Source organism: Nicotiana tabacum, chromosome 8, assembly GCF_000715075.1.
Source record: "Nicotiana tabacum cultivar K326 chromosome 8, ASM71507v2, whole genome shotgun sequence".
NCBI lineage: Eukaryota > Viridiplantae > Streptophyta > Magnoliopsida > Solanales > Solanaceae > Nicotiana > Nicotiana tabacum.
The window spans coordinates 7,042,246-7,067,473 of NC_134087.1; positions in this window are offsets into that span (position 1 = coordinate 7,042,246).

Sequence of the window (25,228 nt, forward strand, 5' to 3'; positions counted from 1 at the left end):
ATATCGACACATCTTAGGAGATTGAGGTCCGGGGTCCTCTTATATAACAATTCACCGCTCAAAAAGAAACCACTTGCATGTCGCCTAATGGTCCTCTTTTGATCTCCAGTAGCGTGCTCGGGGTATTCTTGCATCTTTAGGAACCTCTTGATGTCGTGGTACCAAGGCTGCGTATTTGACCCCGCCTCGATTACACTGCAGTAACCGTGTCTTTCCTTGATTTGGATTTCCAAAGGATCGACGTGGGCATTGCCCGGGTAGGGTAGCATTGAAGCCAAAGTAGCAAGTGCATCTGCCAGTTCATTGTGACACCTCAGAATGTACCTGAATTCTATTGATGTAAAGCGCTTGCTGAGGTCCTCCACATGTTGTCGGTACGGGATAAGTTTGACATCCCGAGTTTCCCATTCGCCTTGAGCCTGCCGGATGATCAGGTCAGAATCTCCCATAATCAGTAAGTCTTCGACATCCTGATCGATTGCCATATGCATGCCCATAATGCAGGCTTCATACTCAGCTGTATTATTTGTGCAAAAGAAACGAAGTCTAGCTATGGCGGGATAATGCTGACCGGAAGGCGAGATCAATATTGCCCCAATCCCTACACCCTTGGCGTTCACGGCTCCGTCAAAGAACATCTTCCAAACATGTGCTTCCTCCGAGATCACTTCTACGGTGTTTACTTCTTCATCTGGAAAGTAGGTATCCAATGGCTGGTATTCCTCATCAACCGGATTTTCGGCCAAATGATCTGCTAACGCCTGGGCTTTCATGGCCGTGCGAGTGACATAAACTATGTCGAATTCCGTAAGCAAGATTTGCCATTTAGCCAGTCTCCCAGTAGGCATTGGTTTCTGAAATATATACTTCAAAGGATCCAACCTGCTTATGAGGAATGCAGTGTGGGCTTGGAGATAATGTCTCAGCTTTTGAGCAACCCATGTGAGAGCGCAGCATGTCCTTTCCAGCAAAGTGTATTTGGCCTCGTAGCCGGTGAATTTCTTGCTCAAGTAGTAGATTGCCTGCTCCTTCTTCCCGGTTACGTCGTGTTGCCCGAGGACGCAGCCGAAAGAATTCTCCAAGACTGTCAGATACAAGAAAAGTGGTCTTCCCGGTTCTGGAGGGACCAAGACCGGGGGATTTGAAAGGTATTCTTTGACTTTATCAAAGGCTTCTTGACATTCAACTGTCCATTTGATCGCCGCATCTTTCCTTAACAGCTTGAATATGGGCTCGCACGTGCTTGTCAGTTGGGCAATGAACCGACTGATGTAATTCAACCTGCCCAACAGACTCATCACGTCTTTCTTTGTTCTCGGGGGAGGTAGATCTCTGATGGATTTTATCTTAGTTGGATCTAGCTCAATTCCTCTCCTGCTTACGATGAAGCCCAAAAGTTTGCCCGACGGAACTCCGAAAGAGCATTTGGCTGGGTTTAGCTTCAAGTCATACTTCCTTAATCTCTCGAAGAATTTCCTCAAGTCTTGGATGTGATTATCCTGCGTCCTGGACTTGACTATCACGTCATCCACGTACACCTCTATTTCCTGATACATCATGTCATGGAAAATGGCAGTCATGGCCCTCATGTAAGTAGCCCCAGCATTCTTCAGACCAAATGGCATGACCCGGTAACAGTAGGTGCCCCAAGGCGTGGTGAAGGCAGTTTTCTCGGCGTCCTCTTCATCCATCAGTACCTGATGATACCCAGCATAACAATCTACAAAAGACTGTATCTCGTGTTTGGCACAACTATCAACGAGGATGTGGATGTTGGGCAGTGGAAAACTATCTTTAGGACTTGCTCTGTTCAGATCTCGGTAATCTACACATACCCGAGTTTTCCCATCCTTTTTTGGTACTGGAACCACATTCGCCAACCATGTTGTATATTGGACTACCCGGATCACTCCTGTTCTCAGTTGCTTGGTGATCTCCTCCTTAATCTTGTCACTGACCTCGGTTTTCAATTTTCGTTGCTTTTGTTGAACTGGAGGACAATCAGGATGAATCGGCAATTTGTGAACCAGTAGATCGACACCTAGTCCCGGCATGTCATCATATGACCAAGCAAACACGTCTTTGAATTCAAAAAGAAGTTGAATTATCGCCTTTTGCATTTTCTTGTCCGTGTGAATGCTTATCTTGGTCTCCGGATTTCTTCCAGGGTTCCTAAATTTACCGGTTCAGTGTCATTCAGATTTGGCTTACGTTTATTCTCGAAATATTCCAACTCTCGGTTTATCTCCCTAAAAGCCTCTTCTGCATCGTATTCTGGTTCTGGGTTCATTAATTCGCAGTTAAATAACTCATTATGATCTGGGCGTGAAATTCGCAAGCATGTCATATTTAAAGCCGCGTTATTAGGACTGAAAAAGGAAGATAAAAGGAAAAAAAAAAAAGATAAAGATCAGAACAAAAAGAAAGAATAGGAAAGCAATGATGATTTTTTTATTATTTTTCTTTGAAAAGTTGGAAGACAACAAGGTTTACAACTAGGAATTCAAAGCAACAATTGAAAAGAGGAAAACGTTCAAGTTATGTCCTGGAGATAACTTGTGACACAGGAAAGGTGGCAGGACATGTCTACCCGGACTTCCGTCTAGTTGGGAACGGCGTGGCCTCCCAGTTTTGGAGTTGGGCGCTCGGCCCCATGTACAGCATCTCAGCAGTGCTCGTTCCTTCACCTGGCTGAACCATGTGGATCTCGTAGAGCATTTCCCTCATTGCCCCACATATCTCCTCGATTTCCTCAGCTGTGAAGACCTCATCATCTCCTTCTTCGATGTACCTTGGCCTGATGAAAGTCGCATATAAATCCGGCAGCGGTCGAGGTAACTTCCAACCCTCATTTCATCTCTTCTTTGCCCATTCTTCGTCTGCTTGAGTAGGTTTAAAACCTAATCCAAAAGGTTTCTTGATGACTGGCAAAGTAACGGGTTCTGTTATTCCCTGAAGGGTTCGTCCGAGTCCCTTCCCTGGCCTAAATCCGTGCCGGATCATTTCTTTGGCCACCATAAACGAAGCGTTAGACAAGAAAGGCTGGGGGCAGGGTATTCCCTCTTCGCGCTGCTCTGCCAGTACAACCTCGAAAGCTTGATAGACCATATGTTCGCTTCCTTCTCTTGGTTCAAGGTACAGGATGGATGGATCCCGATAAATGGCGTGCTCATCTTCCCCGTGGACCACGATCTCTCGGTCTTCGTACTCGAACTTCACCATCTGGTGAAGAGTGGAAGGAACGGCTCCTGCCGCATGGATCCAAGGTCTGCCAAGGAGAAAATTGTAGGATGTGTCCATGTCGATCACCTGGAAGGTTACTCGAAATTCGACTGGTCCTATGGCCAACATCAGGTCTATTTCTCCCATGGTATCTCTTTTGATGCCGTCGAAAGCTCTTACGCAGACATTGTTGGGTCGGATTCTTCCGGTCCCAATTTCCATCCTTTGTAGCGTGGAGAGCGGGCAAATGTCAACGCCTGAGCCTCCATCCAACATTACCCGCTTGACATAGTAGTCCTCGCATTTAACTGTTAAATGCAAGGCCTTGTTGTGTGCCGCTCCTTCCGGGGGTAAATCATTCTTGCTGAAAGAGATTTGGTTGACGGCGAAGAATCTTTCTGTCATCCGCTCTAGTTGCTCCACCGAGGTTTCAACCGGTACATATGCTTCATTCAGGGTTTTCAGCAGGATCTTTTGATGCTCGGTTGACCTCATGAATAATGACAGCATGGATACTTGCTCAGGGTGCTTGCGCAGCTGATCTATCACTTCGTAATCCGGCATCTTCATTTGTTGGAAAAACACTTCCGCTTCTTCAACACTCACGGGATTCTTTGGAGGGAAGCGCCTTTGTGTGGCGTTGTTCAGTTCTTGGGTATTTGAGTACCCTCCAATGAAAGTATTTTCTGGAAGTTCTCCCATGACCTCTTTACCTTTGTACATTACCAAAGTCTTTTGATAATTCCACGGCACTGTGGACGGGTTGGTCATTGGCTTTTGTGGCACGCGTCCGATAACCACTGGCTCATTCCGCCCAGGTGGTTGAATCGTCCCCCGGACCACATAGGCCCCTTTTGGCACGTACATAGGTTTTGTCTTTTTGATCCCGAAACTCTGCGTCTTCTTGGCTTGACCTCGCGGTATGTAAAGAACTCCGTCCTTTGCTGGTACCACTTTCTTCTCCACCTTCTTTTCAGGCTTGCTCTCTGCAACCTTGGCCTCCTCCCCCTTTTCTGATTTTTGGTCTATTTCAGGCCTCTTCCCCGTGTCGACAATGGCGATTATGGCTTTCAAAGCAGGGTCGAACTCTTTGTCTTCACAAATCATGCCGATCAGCGGCCTATTATTGTGAGCGGGCAATGGATTGTTAGTCACATTTGGGATCTCTTCGTCCCTTAGCACTATTTTCCCCTGCTCTATCAAATTTTCGACCACTCTTTTCAATGACCAGCAGTCATTTGTATCATGTCCCTCGGCTCCTGAATGATAGGCGCATCTGACTCCGGCTTTGTAAGAAGGCGATGTTGGGTTTTGCCTCGTTTGGGGAATTGGTTGCAAGAAACCCAACTGGACTAGCTTAGGGAACAAAGTAGAGTATTGTTCACCGATGGGCGTGAAAGTCCGCCGTCGAGGTGGCTCCTGGGGGCGGAAGTTATTCTGCGGGGGTTGTGGGTTATAGTGGTTGCGGTAAGGAGGCTGATTTCTGGGAGGTGGAGCTGGGCCTCGGTTGGCTTGTTGTGGTGGATGGTTATAAGGTTGGGCATTCATGACCATATAAGGCTGATGAGCATATGCCAAATTTGAGTGGGGGTAGTAATGTTGTGGGGCTCCTTCCGGAAAATGGGGCCTAGGATGACGATACTCCCTTGCTTCAGAGGCTGCCATAGTCGTTTCTTCTTTCTTCTTCCCCCTTGTTGTTCCTCCAGACTCGCTTTGGATGGCCTGGGAGGTTTCCCTTATGGCTGATTGACTCAAAATCCTTCCCGTTTTCAACCCATTTTCCACCATCTCTCCAATCTTGATCGCTTCCGCGAATGGCTTACCCATGGCCGACATCATGTTTTGGAAATAGTCAGACTCTTGAGCTTGGAGAAAGGTAGTGACCATTTCCACTTCATCCATGGGAGGCTTCACTCTCGACGCCTGTTCACGCCACTTAATAGCATACTCTCTAAAGCTTTCTGAAGGCTTCTTCTTCAAATTCGACAGAGAGTTTCGGTCTGGTGCAATGTCGATGTTATACTGGAATTGTTTTACAAAATCTCTGGCGAGATCATCCCATATATGCCATCGGGACATTTCCTGATCCATATACCATTCCGAAGCTATCCCTACTAGACTTTCCCCAAAGTATGCCATTAGCAGTTCTTCTTTTCCGCCGGCTCCCCGCAATTGGTTGCAGTATTTCTTAAGATGTGCAATGGGGTCACCGTGCCCATCGTATTTCTCAAACTTGGGGGTCTTGAAACCCGTTGGCAGGTGCACGTGAGGAAACATGCACAGGTCGGCGTAAGAGACGCTCTTTTGCCCGCTCAATCCTTGCATATTCTTCAGACTTTGTTCAAGGCTTCTCATCCTTTTGGCAATCTCATTTTGTTCTGCAAATCTGGGGTTCTGATCCTGCCCGGGTGCAAGCTCGCACTGAGGCGGTAGAGGATTAGTATTGGTAGCGAACCTAGTTGGTTCCATTGAGAACGATGGGGCTTGGAATGTAAAAGATGATGAGTCAAAGCTTGGCTTGTATGTGGTAGGTTGTGCCGTAACCGGGCAAGGCGATGCAGTAAAGATGTTCATGCTTGCATCAGTGGCCGACATTCGGGGATGAGGCTCAGAAGGTGATCCAGCAGAGAAGGCGGAGGTGGCTGGGTACCCAAATGGAGTAGCAGGATAATTTATGGGGACATTGGACGTTCCACTTGACCTGGAGAATAATTCAGGGAATCCGGGGACGACACTTGGCGGCTCTTTCCCGTTGTTCCAGTCGTCCAGCATTTCCAACATGCGGAGCCGTAGGATTCTATTTTCCTCCGCAGTTGCGGATTCAGGTGTGAGGACGGCTGAGATTGAGCTCTCCTCAGAAACAGGGGTTGTTTGCAATGGAATTTCTGAAGACATTTCCACACTTCCTTTTGACATGGTGAAGTAAGTGTGAGTATTGCTTCTGGCCCTAATAACAGGTAGTTGAACACTTCTCCGTGACCTCGTGAAATATGAGTGCGAGGCTAGACTTTCACCAAACCAACCGTCTTTTCAAAAACCCTGGGATACTCAATGACAAACGCACGGTTAATTTTGTAGCAAATAACAGATAGTTAATCTCACGTTGGGCATGATGCACCTATACAGTTAAGTGGATTACTATATGTTTGCTACGAGAGCATGCGTCATTCCGGCATTTTTCCTCTTATTAGTCTTTCCTCTTCTTTTCTTTTCTTTTTCTTTTTCTCTTTTGTTTTTTCTTTTATGTTTTTTTATTATTATGCAGTAAAAGAAATGCGACCGGATCCGATAAGGATTGCCTACGTATCACGATGCCTACGTGAATCAGATCATTACGTATTTCGAAAAACACAAATGAACGTGAAAGAAGCAAACTCTTTATTATTGAAGCAGTCTAATACAAACTACATTCTACCAAAATCAAACTTTGAAAAAACAAACCTAGACTCAAAAATAGACTAAAAATCACCCTGATGGAAAAACAAACAGAAGACGCTAAGATACAGGCTTGACTTATGAGTGCATTATGGTTTTGAAAATTGGTGTCCGCGGGGCATCGTTCGGCCTCGCCGCGGTCCTAGGCGTGAGATCCCTCTCAAGTTGCTCCAGCTCGTGCATAGTCTGCTTGACATAAACCATTACTGCCGAGGGGAAGGTAACACTGGACATGTTCTCACATCGTAGACATCGTCTGGTGATGGCATGGGCAATGGCTTTGATCCTATCTCTGGTTTGCTTCTTCTTTACAAACAGGCGCTTTATCTGATCGCTGCATATCTTGAAGACTTGAGTATCTTGTACATGCTGATGCTTCAGTCGCCGTACCTCCAACTTCATCTGGGCTATAGAGTCGTACCAGTATCTGCTCTCAGTTTGGAAATCCTTGGCTTGATTAACTGCTTTGATCTCAAGCGCAACCAACTCTCTCTTTATCTTAGCAACGGTTTTCTCGTGGTCGCCTTTCAATTGGTTTAGGTATCTGCGATGCTTATCTGCTCTCGTATCCCACTACGCTTTGAGCTCGGCTATGACGTTTTCAGACTTCTCCAAACCATCTTGCCATTCTCTGATCTCGCTTTTTAGCCTTTTTATCAGCTGTTCGTCTGGTCGACGCCTCGGCTGTTTATCTGCATCCAACCTTATCTGTTTGATCTGGGCTCTGAGCATTTCATTTTCTTGAATTAACCTGTTCCGCTCTCCCAGATCGGTAGCAATTTGCACGTTGTGCTCGTATTTCATGCCTTCTACTTGTTGTTTTAACCTGCTGATTTCGGCACAATAGCCTCTTTCCTTTGCTAACCAATCCCAATGCCTTTGCGATGACTCGGTGAAATTCCGGATGTGGGGTCTTTTAGCTGGCCTTTCATGCTCGAGTTCCCTCCTATACCATGCAAGGTAACCAGGTGCCGTTTCTCCTTTGGCTCGATCCCGCACGCAAGTATCTGATTTCAGATATTGGCCCTCATTCCAGATTTGGCGAATCTTTGCTTCTGGGAACTGTCCGCTAGGACTTATCTCGACTGCTTGAGTGCTAAGATCTTCCTCATGAGGTACTGTCTGGCATCTTCCGAACTGTCTCAAAACTCGGCCGGGTGCGTAAGGTTGAATGCTCTTAAGCCCCATCAGCAAGAAATGAGTTTTAGCCGCCGACATATATAAGATCTCATCAACAGGCAACCATCCCAACGTCCATTGTATTTGGCTGGCAGTAAGAGCTTGAAAGAACGAGGTCCATGCCAGGACTCCTTTGGGCAAAATGATCCCTTTGGTTCTCGTGTAAGATTCTTCTATGCGGGTCTTTTCCGGGGAACCATGGCTCAAAATCTCGGAATGATGGCAGAGGTGCTCGGTCATCCATAGCTGTAGGAGCAAGTTACAACCTTCGAAGAAATTTCCCCCGGCTTTACAAACTGTAAGAGCTCGAAAGATGTCAGATACCACCATCGGCGCGAGAGTACTGTCGCTTTGCGTGAGTAAAGTGCTGACGACCCCAGATATCTTCAAATCAATGTTTCCATCTTTCCTTGGAAATACCAGAAGGCCCAGGAACATCATCATGAATGCTACCCGTCTGTGCTCGTCCCACTTCTGCCGAACTCCTTTGCTGCACAGTTTGTTGATTGGATTATTGAATCCCCCCCCATGACCGTACCTATCATATATGAAGCATGGGGTACAGAATCCGGCTGCCAGATCCGGGTTGTGGACTGTTCTGGGTATCTTCAATGAATCTAGGAATCGATGTACCGTGACGACTCTTGGGGCGACCAAGTATTTTTCCCTCAACGGAAGTTCAGTATTCCCGATGTATCCGGCCATTTCTTCCAAAGTTGGGGTGAGCTCAAAATCAGAGAAATGGAAAACATTGTGCGCCGGGTCCCAATAGGTAACCAAAGCTCTTATGATATCTCCCCAAGGCTGGATTTCCAACAGACCCACAAGACCTTTCAGATATTTCTTAACCTCATTTTGTCCTTCAACACCTAGATCATTCCACCATAGCCGTAACTTGACAGGGATTTTGGTCATTATTGAAAAATGTTCATTTTGCACCGTGCTCATCCTGCACATTTATTAAGGTGATTTTAAAAATGACTGACTCAACATATTTTACAGAGGGGACCAAGTTTTGAACACGGCCTTTAAGCACCTCGGGGACGAAGATTTTAAGGCTGTGTGGGTCTAAAAGTGCTAAACAAAACCCAAAAGTGGCTATTTATGCAAAGTCAGCCTTCCGGCGTCCCTTTCGGGAACATTCGGCTATTCATGACAAAACAGCGTCACCCTATTCATTTACGACTCTTTTTATCGTTTTTTTTTTCACATTAGAAAACTCAATATTGCCAACACGACCTTTCAACGCCTCGGGGACGAAGATTTTAAGGTTGTGTGGGTCAACTGGACTAAACCTTAAAATGACCCAAAGGTGGCTGTTTATGCAAAGTTTGCCTTCCGGCGTCCCTTTCGGGAACATTCGGCTATTTATGACAAAACAGCATCACCTGACTTATTTATGACTCTTTAAAAATTTGAAACATATTTTTTGATTTTGGCTATTTTAGCAAAATGGGGGTTGAACCCGACGAGGGTTGCCTACGTATCTCACATCCGGTGAGAATCAAACCGGCGTAGTTCGGGATATCGTAAGATAGGAAAAAATCGAATAAACCTAGAAATCAGGAATGCGTATTTTTTTACATTTTTTTTTGAAAAGAGATAAAGATTAAAGGAACTATTTATTTTTTATATTATTTTTTTTTAGGAAAAATTTGGACTATTAGTCTGAATTCATAAAAGGGGTACTACGAAAGAAACAACATATTTTTTGAATTATGAATTTTCGATTTTTTTTTTTACTTTTAAAATAAATACCTTTTTTTTTTTTGAAAGTGATAAAAGAAAATTTTTTATATTTTTTTTAATAACTCTCAATAAACAAGACAGTTTTTTTTTTTAGAAAATTCCGGCGAGGTTTTGACACTACTTGGACATTGGTTTTATTTTCCAAAAATAAGTAATTGTCTCCCCTACGCTGCTATTTTCCCTTTTTTTTAGGAACCGGTCGACATGTGGAACCGAAGCAAATAAATGCACAACACAGATAGGAATGCAGCATGATGGTCTTTTCCATTTCAGATTGCCTGTCCTAGACGGACCCAACCCCTGTATTGAGTCCCCTAAGTCAAATGCAATATGATGCAAATAAGCGTTCCTACTAGGGATCCGGCATGAAGTTTCGTTATACTAGGTTTAAACCTTGGTATTTGTTCTAGACTGTGTACCCGAGCGGACAACTCGAGTCGAGGAGGGGGCTACGTACCGGGGACCCGCGAGATCGTCCGGCTTTGTAACTTGTCCGACCTCTTTCTTATTTCAGGTATTGACATTAACAGAATAGGGAGTCTTGACCAGCGAGCTTCTCCCCGGAGGTAAGAAAAGAAGGGTTTCGGCACAATTTATATACAGTTCATATAATATCAAAAGCGGTAAAAGACAACATTTAGCACTTTTATGCAAAACATGTAATAAAGATCAGATAATAAAGCCAAATATAACAATTATTCTAAGCTCGAATTCTTGGACCCTGAACCAGTGGTTCTGGGTCATAAGTTCCCCGCAGAGTCGCCAGAGCTGTCACACCTCCTTTTTGCGCGCCCGGCCCCGAAGGGTTAAATGCGCGAGGGAGTTTTTCCAATTTAAGTGACAATATTCGAAATGGGATTATTTATTTAATTCAGAGTCGCCACTTGGGAAAGGTTTGGCTTTTGGTGTCCCAAGTCACCGGTTTATCTTGAATCCCAAATCGAGGAATTTTTAGACTTTTCCAAATGAAGTCTGCGAACCAGAAATTCTAAGTAAGGAATTCTGTTGACCCGAGGGAAGGTGTTAGGCACCCTCGAATCCCGTGGTTCTAGCACGGTCGCTTAAATTGTTATAATGGCTAAATATCTGATTCAAGTACATGTTATGACTATATGTGCTTTTATGAAGTTTAGAACTGCTTTTATCATTGTCATTTATTTTTATAGAATTGCAACGTCGGGAAAATGCATCTCGAACCACGTCACAATCAATGCACCCGTAGTTGTTAACACATTTCGACTTCGTTGAGATTTGAATTTGGGTCACATCAATGTGCACCCGAATTTAAGAATATAATTTACTTAAATCGTGCCTGAAGAGTCTAGCGCGTTATTATTTAGTGGAGGACCGTGAGATTCGCTAAACGGCCTATCCTGAATTCTAAAATATTTATTATGGTTATTTATCGAAGGCCCCGCAATTTGCATTTTTTGATTTGGCGAGGCTCGTCTCTTTATTTTAGAAAGGTATCCTATAGTGACGACATTTCTGCTATGTGTGTCTCTAAAAGAAAGATGATACCGAACTTACTTATTTGAACAAATACAGATTGAATCTTTATTATGTTTGCCGAACCTAAGTTTGTTTGATTACCTGATTGAATATTTATGAGGTGAGAGTCACCTCATGCTTTGTCTTCATCGAATGAACGCGCTTATTAATTTGCTAAGTGAGATTGCAAGCAAACTAACAACATATACTGAGTTATATTTAACGACCTCCAAGTTCTGTTTTTTAACTCCAACCTATTTGAAATTGATAAACGAATTTATTAGGAAAATTACGACTAATTGACCTCAAAACGACTACTAGCTTCCCTCAACATTCATCACATTATTTCGAAACAAGGAATCTATACCGAGACCCGACATCGAACTTATATTGGAGCACATAATCTGACAGGGAAGCTGGCCTTCATAGCCAAACTCTTAATGCGACCGCATGAGAGTTTGTTTGGGATACATTTATCCCGGACCTAGTACCACAGATTTGTCAATTCAGTGGTCTAGGCAAAATACATACAGGTGCTTACCATGACTCTATGTTATAGAGTCATAACTAAACCAAACAAGTGTTATACTGAACTGAATGTATACTAAATCAAACATGCTGTCTATGTCATACTGTCATTACTGTTGAGCCATGCTATCTAACAGTTCATCTTAAACAGAATGTATGCTAGTTTATACAGAATATTTGCAGTTTGCAGTAAAAATACAGGCCCAACTAACATTCGAACTATCTTTTTACACCAATGCTATAACATAAACTGATGTTCATTTCTTTATTTCTGCTTCAGCTTCAAACTTTCAACAATACATGGTGCAATGGTTGTGTACCAGGGAGTATTTGCAATTGAAGAAGAGGGCAATCAGTAGAGTAACAATGAACAAATGCAGCAGCAGTAACAGCACTAACAGTAGCAGCAGGGCAGTATAGCAACAACAACAAGAAACAGTAGAGTAGCAACCACAACTCACAAAACAATTGGAGTGAGATCAACCCCAACTAAACCAAACTTTCGAGTAGAACAAACAACAAACAAGCAGACTCAGTTGTGAGAAATCAATGTTGCACAGAACAGGTCCAGATTTAGTGAAGTCAGAAACAAAAGGAGAGGAAGCAACTTCTGGTTTTGTTTGTCTTAGTTATCAGACAAAAATTCTTTTCCAGTTTTCTGTTTCCAAAAAATTTGAACTCTCAGATATTCCCTCTTAGTATCTCTCCCTATCTCTGCGTGCTCTGTCTGTGTGTCTCTATCAGTGTGTATTCCAGCTCTCTCTTTCAAAGAATTCCTCACAGTCTATCTCTTTTTTTCTTTTTCCCCTCTAATCCTCTCTATATCCTCTGATTCTCTCTCTTTTTTTAATTCTGTCTCTCCCCCTAATTCTGTATCTCCTTTCTCTCCCAGGTCCTCCTCCTTTTATAAGCCTCAACACCATCTCTTTTAACAGCCTGTTTTCAGAATGTCACAGTACCCCTCCCATGTGTCTTCTTTCCTTTTCAGATCCCAATTAGTTATTTAAGTATATAACCTCCATCAACATTCCCTGGCAGACTTACTTTTAAAAGGTTTAATACTTTTTAAACTTAAAGCAAGGTATGGGCAGTAGAATATATCTGACAGCATATGCTGTCAAATTGTTTAAAACTTAACAAAAGACCTTTATGCAGACCACAGGCTGTGCACAAAGCACATGAGGTGCACCAATGCACATGCTGTGCACGAGTGCACATGCCTCTCAATACAGAATTTAAACCAAACATCCCTTTTTACATTACTGATCAATTCAACAGCTATAAATAAGCAAAACTGGTTCTTAATTGACTCAACACATGCTTAGCAGAAGTAAGTCGATTTGTTATTGTTCGGACAGTTGAAACTAATTGACGACACATGTCGACTCGACTACATTAGCATTAACATACACAATCGTAACCAAAAATACGACATTTAACAGTATCGACCCATAATTCGAATTATACTGACTGAACAAAGTGGTACTCGAGGAACCAATTGCTCAGTCAACATTTGAAGCTCAATTATTGTACAACAAATACATATGTCTTATCAGAATAGGAGGGGAGGATTTTAGACAAACAAACAGAGGTTCAGGCAAAGCTGTTGAAACACAGTTGATAGAAGTCAAGGACAGAAAACGAACAGACCCTTACAACAATCAAACGAACCAAAACAACTAAGAAAATAAAGAAACTCACCTTAAACCGCAAAAGATCAAAACCTTAACTCGGACTTGGTCAGGCCCTTCTTAAAGCTGAACGGACTTTAAACGAAGTGTTTCTCAGATGAGAAACACTTTGATTAAAGTCCATTAGACCTTAATCTCTTCGGTTGAACCAGTGACGGAGGAACACAAAACTTTCAAAACTTAGATCTGGGATTCAGGCTTTCCTGATCAGATTCGGACCAAACCAAGTATGGTTTGGTCACGAGGAGGGCCTGGGGAGTGTCTGGTGTGAAGCTGGGGTTGGTTGGTGTAGATCGAGTTTTGACTCGAATCTTCAAATGAAGATTCGAGGACCTGGAGGGTAATTCGAACTAAACGGTTAACAGGTCTATGTTCAGGGTGGTGAGGGGGTTCTATGGTGTTCAGAGCGAGGTCACCGGCGTTCATGCCGCCGGTTTTTCATGGTGAGGAGTACAGGGGCGGTCTAGGGTTTGTGGGTTTGGGTGAAGATGACGAGGCTGGGGTATTGGATAGGGGGTAGGGTAAGGATCTGGGCTTATATAGTTAGTGGGTGGATTGATCTCAACCGTTAGATCAATCTAGATCTACGGTTTGGATCTGATGGTCTTAAGTGAAACGGTGTCGTTTCAAGTGTTGAGAGTTGGGGTCGGTCCGGGTGTGAACGGGTCGGGTTCCTCAGTGGGTTGTGGGAAAGTGATCTTGGCCGTTGATCAATCTGAGATTAACGGCCCAGATCATACTGGACTAAAACGTCGTCGTTTGGACGTCCTGGGCATCAGGTGGCCTGGACCGGGCAGGCCTGGGTCTTGGGCTGTTTGTTTGGGCCAATTTTGTTAAAATTGGCCCAAGTCCGGAAGGGAAGGGGTCCTTTATTTTTTTTATTTTTTTATTTATTTCTTTTTATTCTTATTTATCTTAAAACAAAACTAAGCCAAAAAATCAAATTAAAATTAAATACACACTCAATACAATTATTTGCACACACACTAAAATATTTCAAAACAGGTAAAGTCAAACAAAATAAAATCACGGACGAAGATGCCTATTCATGATTTTCTATTTAACGACCGGATTACGGTTCGAATTATGCAGGACACATATTTTTTGAATTTTGTTTTAATAAAGTAAATAAATAAAAACGGGCCGAAGTCACAAATAAATCAACAAAGTGCCGCACAGAAATCCAAAAATTGTACAGCAGGGCCAATTATTATTTTTTATTTCTTTTTGGAGCGATTGTCGTGCGAAACAAAAATCACGTGCTCACAAGAGGAAAAGGTGGTAAACAAACAGGAAGAGGAGAATCCTCCCGGGGTGGGAAGCAAGCAATGATAAAATTAACCCCATGAGTCCGTCAAAACATAAAAAACACAAGGAAGATTATAAAAGCTGTAGACAGGGCCATTGACCAGTCGGGGAGTGAGTATGAGCCCTCCCGGGAGGCATATTCAGATTCTATGCCAGAGTTTGTTCCTGACTGGCTGGAGAGGAACCGATTGAGAGATACACCTCCATCATCCCCCACCGCCCAAACCTCAGTTCATATATCTTCTAAGTTATCTAAAGGCTCAGCTGAAGGTAGTGGGGATGCGTATTCCACCTCTCTTATAACTTTATTATCCGGAGAGGGTGCAGTAGCAGAAGAAGAGGAAGAAACAGAAGGGGGTGAGCCCCAAGTTGGTGGGGTAGAGCGGTCTAGGAACCCGGAGGCATGGGAGGACCGATTTGTCAGTGAGATTTCCAATCACAAATTCAGAGAGTGGTGGCCAGAAAAGAGGTTGATACCTGAGAGAAAAATTATCACCCGGGATCTTTTGCCTCACAATCCCAATGTGCTGAGGTAATTCAGAGAAAAATCTAGATGGGACTACTTCATAGGGCAGGTGAATGACGCCAATAAGCACTTGGTGAAAGAATTCTACACCAACGTGGCCTACATCAAAAAGGGTACCACGGTCACCAAAGTGCGGAATATGAAAGTGAAGTTTGATGGAAAGACCATCAATGCCTATTTGGGCTTCACGGAGGAGGATGAGTCCCTGTACTTGGACACAATGTAGTTGGGTGAAGATGCTCGTTCGTGGTTGGCAGAGTACTTGGCAACCCCAGGTACCACCCCCTAGTGGTTGACTGCGGGGGTGAAGATATTGAGGATGACATTGAACTTTGAGGCAAAGGGGTGGGAGACATTTGTGTGCAACAGGCTAGATCCTACCACCCATGACAACTCACTCCCAATTCACTCGACGATCTTAGTAGCATCCATCATGGCGGGGTACCCGATCAATGTCGGGAATGTGATGTCTCGGGTCATTACATGGGTAGTGAATGAGGGTGACAGGTCTTACCCATTCCCCAACTTCCTGACCATGTACCTGAATGACCAAAATGTGGAGAAACGCAGATTTAACGTGAAAGTGAAGGCAAAGGCATCTTTCTCGTGGTATAGCCTACAGGGTGATGACAACCCTAAGGGAAAGCACTTCAAAGTAAAATCCAAGACTTCAACTGGCCAGTCTGAAGATCCAGTAGTGGTAGTGACTACTCCGAAGCCTCCCTCCACTTCAGCAAACATGGCCCCAGGCACATCCATTTCAGCAGATCCAGAGATACCCTCCGCCACTGTCCACCGTTTGAGCCAGGCCCTCACCAGCATCAACAACTGGATGCATACAACTACTTCTAAGCTGTCTGTATTATCTACTACTGTGGCAGCTCAGTCAGCACCTCCTCATCCACAGGTCCCATAGTCTATTAAGGACACTCTCAAGGATCTTCTGGACAACCAGAAGAAGATCCTTGAGAATCAAAAATTGCTCACGGACGCTGTTGATTCACACGGAAAGGCTCTCAAGGAGCTTTCTAGGGAGGTAAAGAAGATGAGGAAGACTAGGGCTTCCAAAGAGACGGTTAATGAGTTTCAGGTTGAGGTTGAGAGATTGAAGGTGAATCACCTACCTTTGGATTTGCTACTCCATGACCCAGCACCAGCAGCCCATCCCCAGCTAGAGTAGTCCGAGAGGCCTCCTAAGAGGAAGAGGGTGATCCTCCAGTCCGATAATGCAGTCATTCAGTTGGATGACCCACTGGAGGATGCCTCTAGCCAGCCCCAAGATGCAGCCCAAGTCCAAGCCCAGGTCCCAGCAGTAGAGCCACAGATCACAGGGAGCCAGTCTCAGGTTTCCGATCATAGAGAGGACCCAGGGACCCAGACAGAGGACCCCATGCAGATGGATGGCCCATAAGGTATTCCTTTTTCCTCTTTCATCTATTTTGTGCTTATTTTGCTTAGTTGGCATTGAGGACAATGTCAGCTTTCATTTAAGGGGGTAGACCCTATTTGGATTTGGATGACTGTATATATATGATAGATTTTATAATTTCATTATTTTTTATCTTTGGTATGCATTTTATTGCATTTTTCATACTTTTTACCTTGGGTCTGTAAACAAAAGTTACGTTTCATTGTATATATTCACATCCCCTATTGTATATTCAGTTAAATACCCTCTTGTACATATTCAGTTTACTTTCCGCATTTTTTCTTTTTCTTAGCTTCTTATTTTATATTCGTAGCTTCTTGTTTTGAGTTTTTGCAATAAGCCTTTGGTTTTCTTAATGTCACGGTTCTTTCCAAAGGTGGAATTTGTGTGAACCGGGTGGCTCTTCCCGATGATGGATGGCATGACAACCTTCTTAAGGGTTTGAGTCTATTTTTTTCTTTTTGCTTTTTAGTAGTTAGTTGGTAAGTGTGCCTTAAGCAAATCTTCACTTGGGCCTAACACATTTGCCTTTGATCTTATGGTAAAAAACAAATCATTGTGTATAGGATGGTGAAAGTTGTGACCTTGAGACTCTTGTGTTGGCCAATAATCATCAAATGGTTTTTCGGGACCATTGTGTGCTCAAATCTTATCTAAGGTTATTGTGGGCCCCGGGCCCCCGACTCTATGTCTTTAAGCAATCCCATAGCTTGTGTGGTGAGAATTTAAAATTGCAAGTCCAAGTCCAGAGCCATTGGTCTAGAACTTGCCCTGAATGTTTATCTAGGCAAAATCCTAAGTGTAATTTGACTTGAGACATGATTATAGACTCCTTGATTCAAATGATATCTTGAACTCTTCCATAGCCCACCAATGATAAAATCCCTAGTCAACCTTTTTGAGCCTTAGACCTTTTTCGTTCAAGAACCACGATACAAACCTTTACCCATTCTAAAAGATACGCTCTCTTGGCATCCGGTCTTTCCTTAGCACATGGCAAAAGTATAGGTTTGGGGGAAGAGATTAAGATTGCAACAAAGTGGTAAAAAGGTACAAAATGAAGAAAAAGAAAGAAAAGCAAAAAGATAAAAAAGAATGTTCAATGTAGAAATGAATAAAGGGATTCAATAAAAGCAAAGGATGAAAGGTGTGAAAAGTTGAGAAAGGAGAAAAGATTTGAAATGAATAAAAAAGAGTGACAATGTGTCTCTCTAACCCCTTAGAAAGAAGTGAAATGACTTAAAAAGTCAAGTGAATGCGAGCTAAAATGAAGCAAAAGAAGTGCTAAAAGGAAGATGGAACCTACTTAGACCAAACTTTTCCTACCCTGAACCAAAAGCCTTCACTATGTCTCTACTAAAGCCCTATATGATCTTGAGTTGGATAAAACTTTCATTAGTGGTGACTTACATAAGGGGCAAGCATATGGTACTTAGAGCCGGACTTGTGACTTTTCCTTGAGAGAGATAAGTGTATTTACATTATCCTCGTTCTGAGTGCCACTATCCTAAAGGTAAGGTTTGCTTAGGGAGAGTTAAGGATATGTGAGTTTGGGTTTCACAACGACCAAAGTAATAGAAAGAGCTTCTTTGATGTGTTAAGTCAACTCCTGATGCTCTCGTGTCGCACTAAACCCATGGTGTTTAAAAGAGTGAATGTTGTTAATGATTCATTTGAATTGAGGGCAATTGTTAGTCCCAATTGATGCTAGATGAGGTCACTTTAGGTCGGCTGAATTTTCTTGGATTGACTCTCAAAGGGTGGGTCTTATTTTGTTTGCTTGAGGACAAGCAAAAGCTTAAGTTTGGAGGAGTTGATAACTAGGGATTATGATGCATTTTACACTCCTTCTTGCTTAAGTTTTGATTAGAAATGTGTACAAAATAGTACCAAAGGCTAACTAATTGTACTTGATTACAGGTTGGATCAACAAGGTGACAAGGTGTCAAAAACCAGCTCAAAAAGGAGTGAAACTTGCACAAGTACCAAGACCAAGACCAAGCTCAGTCAAACAGGGCCAGTGCGGCCTCACACCATTTTGTGCGGTCCGCAAAGATGAAGATCAGAGAGTATGCTTCTCAGTCAACCAGGCAATGCGGCCGCAGAGGACTTTGTCCAGACCGCATTGATTTCATTGCGTTTGTACTCAATTTCGTGCGGTCTGCAGAGCCAAAGTTCAGAGAGCTGACGATTGGAGGATTATGCCTAATTCGGTTTGCGGTCCATTTTGTGCGGACCGCAATAGAAGTCATCGCGGCCGCGATACATTTTGTGCTGTCCGCACTAGCCCCGCAGGGGTATTTTTGTCCAAAATTTTCAGCCTAGTATAAATAGTTTCTTTTCCCATTTTTAGGTCATAAGATAGATTTTGGGATAGAGCTGCACTCGTGACTGTGAGCACGTGATTTTTGCCCTATATGAATTACTCCCACAAATTCAAAACAGAATAATTTCTTTTCATTATTTGCAATTTTGTGGATTTTGTGGCATTTTCTGATAATTGTTTGGATTTGTCTGTGCATTTTTTTATTTAATTAATGAAAAACACAAAAATATATTGCATTTGCATTTTGGATCTAATTTTGCATTCTTGAATTAATTAGTAATTTAGTGTTTTATCACAAAATAGTTTATTTTGCACTTTTAATTTTAATTCTTGAACTTTGGTAGTTTTTTCCTTTAAATTTGGTTTTAATTAATTGTAGAAAGTATTATTTGTAGTAATTAATTTGCTAAGATAATTTGATTAGGAATTAATTTAGGTATATTTTTAGTTTTAATTTAAAAGAAATTAAAAAGAGTTAATTTACAAAAGGAAAAGAGAAAGAATTGAATGGTTCAAAGGTTTTGGGCCATGTTTGATTTGAATTACCCCATTCCAATAGATTCCTCCTCAAAACCCGGTTAATCACAGCCCAAACCCGTTACAATACCCGCCCAATTGCAGCCCAGATCCGCCCCAATACTCGGTCCGGCCAGTCAATAAATCAATCGGCGCCATTTTGGATTGTGGAATCTGAGCCGTTGATCTCCCCTTGATCAAACGGCTCAGAAGTGAAGCTTCATAAGTATATTAGTGTCCAAATGCATCCCCTACCCACTCTCATCGTCCCCACTCACTCAAAGAACCCTTCACCGCCTCCGTCGTGAGCCGCCTGCCGGAAATCGCCTCTGCCGGCGGCGTTGCTCCTATTGACCCCATTTTTACACCATCGATTCTTCTCCTTCTTCTCTTTCCAAATCTCCAAATACCCACTCTCGAATCCCAACCCAGCCTCTCGAATCTTGTATCGAAAGGAATGACTGAAAACCTAACTCATCCAATTGGCCCCAAAATAACACCCTGTAACCCCCTTGACCCCTCATACCTGTTTTACAATTGGTTTCCCTCGAATCTTCACCAGTCCCATCAAATCTAGATTTGAAAATAAAAACCCTAAGTCCCAAAAATCAGAGTAGCAAGGTTTCGAGATTTTTGAGTTTGAATTTGACTTTAATCGTGTGTTTTCAGTCGAGAACACACGGTTAAGGCTATCTCGGCAAAAAATCAGGGGGTTCGTTTGAAGATTAGTTCAAGACTAGTGTCCGTCCGGCTTGGCAGGTTTTCCGAGTATTTTCTCTATCCCATTTTTCTTATCTTCTTCTACTTTTCTTTTTCTTCTTCTTCTTCTTCTTCTTCTTCTTCTTCTTCTTCTTCTTCTTCTTCTTCTTCTTCTTCTTCTTCTTCTTCTGCTTCTTCTTCTTCTTCTTCTTCTTCTTCTTCTTCTTCTTCTTCTTCTGTGTTCTTAAAATCACCACTGCATGTGTTTCTTTTTAAGTCAGGATTAATGGTTAGTTATTAGCTTCTTCAGTTTTGTTTGAGTTCGTTAGGCTAGTTTGTTTGATTGTTCCCTTTAGTCTTGGGCCGATTGAGAGCATTTGGTTCGAAAGGCTAAATGAAATCCTAATTGCCTTTCATCTTTCTGCTCTCTAGTTTCTTCTGAACTTCTGACTTGGACCTGGGCCCATAAGAAAGGGACTAGCCCGGGTTTTTGAAGGCCCATATCTGGTTCGCCTTGGGTCAATATTGACCCATACCCATTGGGTTCAAAAGGGAAATAACAGGGGCATGAGGGTTAGTTTGGGTATTTGGTTGAGGGAATCTCTCTAATAACAGAAATAGGAAGCTTCTAGTAGTGGTTTTAATTTGAAGTTCAGATTGTTAGTAGGATAGCTTGGTCAATAAGTCAAAATCTTAGGGATCTCTAAGCTAAAAGCAAATTTGAAAAGGGGTGAAAGGGTAAAACAAAAATCTGAAAGGTTGCCCTATTGGCTTGCCTATAAAGGCACATTTTCTTGCATTGAAAGGCAGACCGAAGAGACCCAAGATTGAAGAGAGAAAAATGGAGAGAAATACAAACGGCTGTTTTACTGTTCCATTGAAATTGCTTCAGTGATTTCTGATTCTTTTCTTTAATTTTTGAAGAACACTGATTTCTCACTTGGGTATTGAAAAGAATTGGTTTAAGTTTGCTGATTGGTTTACTGTTCTATTGATTCTTCTGAGTGGATTTTCACTGTTTCAATTGCTGAATCTGGGGCGGTATTTTGCTATTATTTACTGCTGATCCTTCACTCCTTTTACTTTGTAATTTCCAGGTATGCTTTCGAAACTGTCATGGCATTGAAGCCTGACTAAATCTGTGCAAATGTCTAGGAGCTTTGAGTTGGAGTTTGAACGGAAACATTAGTTCTTGCTGTGATCACTGCTAGTTTCTGCTATGTTGTGTGATTAAACTCCACAGTTCTGTAGTAGCTTAGTTCTCTTGCATGTGTTGGATTGCTGGTTCATGATTAGTAGCTTAAGGTGGTTTGGTTATTTAGATTAGGTGTTTAATTTCAAATGTTGGCATTGTAATAATGTTTGAACCCTATTGTATGAATGAACTGTTAGATATTTTGTAGTAGAAGATTGCTTGAGGGTGTTTTGAAGTGGATTTTTATCTATTATTTAAGTTGAATACGTCTGCCCGTTTCCTTTAAGGCTGAAACTTAATTTCGATTGAATTAGTTGAGTGCATTTCTTCTAGAATAAAGTTCTATGGCATGTTAACATTCAACGTGGGTGTTTGGCACATTTTGTTGATGAAAATGAGTATCATTTGTGAATTTGCAAATTTTGAAGTAATATCCATAAGAACATGAATTTAAGATTTTTGTTAAAATGGTCATCTTGTGTAAGTCAACAATGTCAAATGTATTTCACGTTCAAGGCCACAATCCTTCACTTGATTTCTCATGTTGCAGTATGCATATTCACAAGTAAAGTTTATGATGATAACGTTTTGTCATTCGAAATCTTAAAGTTCTCGTAGTGTATGGATTATGTGTCTATCCTCTGTTTGTTGGTCTTGCCTCCCATATTAATTAAGTCACTATCGTTATTAAATTGTCTTGTGCCCTTTTAAGATAGACTTGGGATTTGGATTTGAGTGTCGGTTCATATTAAAAAGGATATCGGACTGATTATATCAGCATGAACCCATTTAGTTGTGTTAGCTTGGAATTGAAAGGAATCTAGGTGTGGCGTGCCAAAAATTACTATTGCATGACCCTCTTTTAGTTAATTTTAATCCTTAGATATTGAGGCGCGCCATTTAATTAAATTTTTCATGGCCCTCGCAAAGCTAAAAAATGCGTAGTTGCTTTATGCGCGTTATTTTAATAATATTACCTTCCTAAAATCGGGTGCGCATTTATGTGACCCAAATCCAAATTCCAACAATGTCAAGATATGTCGAAGATTGCGGGTGCATTTATGTGACGTGGTTCAAGATGTGTTTTAACAGTGTTGCAATATTCTTAAAAATTAATTAAAAGCGGTTAAAAGTTAAAATTTGCATATAGGTTCATAGTTGTTTAAAATCAGATAATATGCCAATTAAAACAGTTGAGCGACCGTGCTAGAACCACGAAACTCGGGAATGCCTAACACTTTCTCCCGGGTTAACAGAATTCCTTACCCGGATTTCTGGTTCGTGGACTGTAATACAGAGTCAATCTTTTCCTCGATTCGGGATTTGAACTGGTGACTTGGGACACCATAAATTATCTCAAGTGGCGACTCTGAATTTTAACATAAATAATTCTGTTTCGATTGTCACTTAAATTGGAAAAAACTCCCATTTATACCCTTTCTAAGGGTGTAGGTAAAAAGGAGGTGTGACAGCTCTGGCGACTCTGCTGGGGATCGAACCCAGAATCTCTGGTTCAGGGTTCAGAATTCGAGCTTAGATGAATTGTTATATTTGTATTTATTTATTATCTGATTTTATTACATGTTTGGGCCTAATGTGCTAAATATTGCTTTTTACCGCTTTGATATTATCTGAACTGTATATATAAACTTCTACGAAACCCCTCTCTTCTATCTCCTGAGGAGTGCATGCTAGTCGTGACTTCTTTCTGTTAGTGTCAAAATCCCAAATAGAACGAGGTTCGGACAAGTTGCAAAATCGGATGATCTTTTGGTTACCGGTACGCAGCCCCCTCGGCTCAAGTTGTCCGCTCGGGTAAGCCAGGTCTAGAACAAATAAACCCAGGTTTTTAAACCTAGTATCAATACCTCATGCCGGATCCCTAGTAGGAACGTTTGTTTGCATCATGTGCATTTTGACTTTGGAGACTTAACACAAGGGTTGGGTCTATCTAGGACAGGTGCACCCGAAATAAAAAGACCATCCAGATGCATCTTACTTGCTACTTGTGCATTTATTTGCTTCGGATTTGCATGCTGACAGGCTTTTGAATAAAAGGAGAGAATTAGAAAATAACAGTGTGAGGGCTAAGGAAGGTAATTACCTATTTTAAAAACCAATGTCCCAAAATATACTGAAACTCTGCCAAAATTTTTGAAAAAAAGAGGGGAATTTTGTGGATTTTAAAGAAAAGAAAAAAAGAGAAGGAATATCTTTGTGTTTTTGGAAAAGAAAAAAAGAAGTTAGGTTTATTTTATAAAAAAATTGCTCGAACTACGCCAGTTTGATTCTCACATGGTGTGGGATACGTAGGCAACCCCCATCGGGTCCAACTTTCTTTTTGCAAAAATAACCCAAAAGAACAAAAATTTTACTTTTATTTGAAAATAATTAGGGCGATGACATTCTTGTCAAAAATAGCCGAATGTCCCTAAAAGGGCGCCGGAAGGTTGCTTTTGCAAGAACAGCTGCCTGTGGTCATTTTTTAAGGTTTTCACCGGTTAGCCAACACAGCCTTAAAATCTTTGTCTTCGAGGTGCTGAAAGGCCGTATTTGCAAAACCGGATTTTATTTTTAAATTGAAAAAAAGTGTCAACTTTGTCTTTGAGTCAAAGTCTTGATTTTTGCTTAATCTCCCTAATAAATGTGCAGAATGAGTACGAGTCCAAGTTTGCCGATAACAGTCAGGAACAAGATCCCTTTGGAGTTGCATATGTGGTGGGAGGATCTGGGAAAATCGGAGCAAGATAAGGTCAATCTACATTTGGGAGGTCTCACCGGGTTGTTAAAAATCAGACCTAGAGGAGATATCATAAAGGCTTTGGTTACGTTTTGGGACCCGGCCCATAACGTATTTCACTTCTCGGATTTTGAACTCACCCCAACCTTGGAAGAGATAGCAGGTTATATGGGAAGTACTGAAGGGCTGAGGCATAAGTATCTGATCGCTCCAAGAGCCGTTAACTCTCACAAATTCATGGATTTGCTAAAGATAAGCAAGAGAGTCCCGTACTCCGAGTTGGAGGGTGGTTTTTCCACTCTACGTTTTATATACCAGAGGTACGGGCATGTAGGAGGGTTCAACGATCCGGAATGAGGGTTTTGTAGAAAAGGAAACCGAACAAAATGGGATGAGCATAGACGTTTTGCCTTCATAGTAGCTTTCTTAGGCCTCGTGGTGTTTCCCCGAAAAGACGGGAATATCGATTGCGGGTGGCTGGAGTCGTCAAGGTCCTGATTACCAATGCCAAGAGCACTCTTTCCCCTATGATATTGTCTGAGATATACAGAGCTCTCACAGCTTGTAAAGCTGGGGCAGATTTCTTCGAGGGATGCAATTTGCTATTACAGATGTGGATGATCAAGCACCTGTGTCATCGCCCTCAGTATATGGGTTACGAATCCACAGAGAAAGGTTGCATTGAAGAGTTTGACACAAGGATTTTAGGGTTCAAACTGCTAGAGGGGTTTGGAGATTGGGTATCCCGCCTTCGTTCCATCAGTGTGGTACAAATAGAATGGACACTAGGTTGGCTTCCTGTTGAAGAAATTGTGTATATGCCCGCCACTGGTCCTTACTTCCTCCTAATGGGTCTGCGAGGTATTCAGCCCTACGCTCCTTACCGGGTGATGAGACAGTTGGGAAGTGTCAGGTGATGCACCTAGATGAAGATCTTAGTGTTTATGCGGTCGAGGTTAGTTCCGACGGCCAATTCCATGAAGAAACAGTTCGTTCTATTTGGAACGAATACCAGTATTTGACGGTGAATACTCGAGTGTGTGACCTATCTAGAGGCAAAGTCTCACCCCGCCTATCTTGCCTGGTATAGAAAGAAGAAAACTGCAAGGGTCGAACCGGAAAGACCAGCCAAAAGGCCTCACATTCAGGAATTCGTTGAGGCGTCACAAGAACATTGGGCTTGGTTGGCTAAGG